Below are 803 nucleotides of genomic sequence, written 5' to 3'. Positions count from 1 at the left end.
AAAGGACGAGATCAGAAAACGGAATAAAAGAAGGAAATGTAGCGAACACTAAAAACAAGAAGAGGAATTTTACCCGTGGGGAAGAGAGGGAAGCGCCACTTACATGAGCTTTTCTTTTTCCCCCTACAATTTCTGCAGAAATTCTGACAATGCACGTGCTCGTTTTCCCTTTCCCATCCCACACAAACCTGTTGTTATTTTACTTTCATTATTTCACTTTATTGCATCAGAAATGCTGAATCATAAAACAGGGGTTAGTGAAAATGGTGTTTATATTACAGAAATAAGCCCCACATTATTTTAAAGATCCCTGCACTACTGCTATTATTATTATTATTATCATCATCATCATCATCATACATCTTGGCAGGTTGAAAGGTATCTCAGAACAGTAAGAATTCAGCAGTAATTTAACATCCCACAGCAGTATTTTAAAAGCATCAAATAGCATTTTGAATTTTAAGTCAGTACAAGTGTAAATAAATGGATGTACTCCCACATGTCTGTTGTTTTTAAACTTGTGGTGATACTAAAATATTTGCCTAACAGCTTTGAGTTGTAGCAGAATTTCAGCTCATATATACACATGCGTGTGATATTGAATTAAACCATTTGTCATTCTTTTCCCATAAAAGACACAATTTGGCTCTCAGCAAACCATTTGAAATAGAAATTATGATGATACCACAGCTCCATTTTATTTTATGGTACTGTATTGATTTTCAAATAGACAATACATTTTTGTATTTTTGTAATGGTCTAAAAGAATATATTCTGCCTTTTTATTTTACAGTCCTTATGCT

This window comes from Corvus cornix, chromosome 7 (assembly GCF_000738735.6).
Source record: "Corvus cornix cornix isolate S_Up_H32 chromosome 7, ASM73873v5, whole genome shotgun sequence".
In the NCBI taxonomy this organism is placed as follows: domain Eukaryota; kingdom Metazoa; phylum Chordata; class Aves; order Passeriformes; family Corvidae; genus Corvus; species Corvus cornix.
This window is presented reverse-complemented; position numbering follows the sequence as displayed.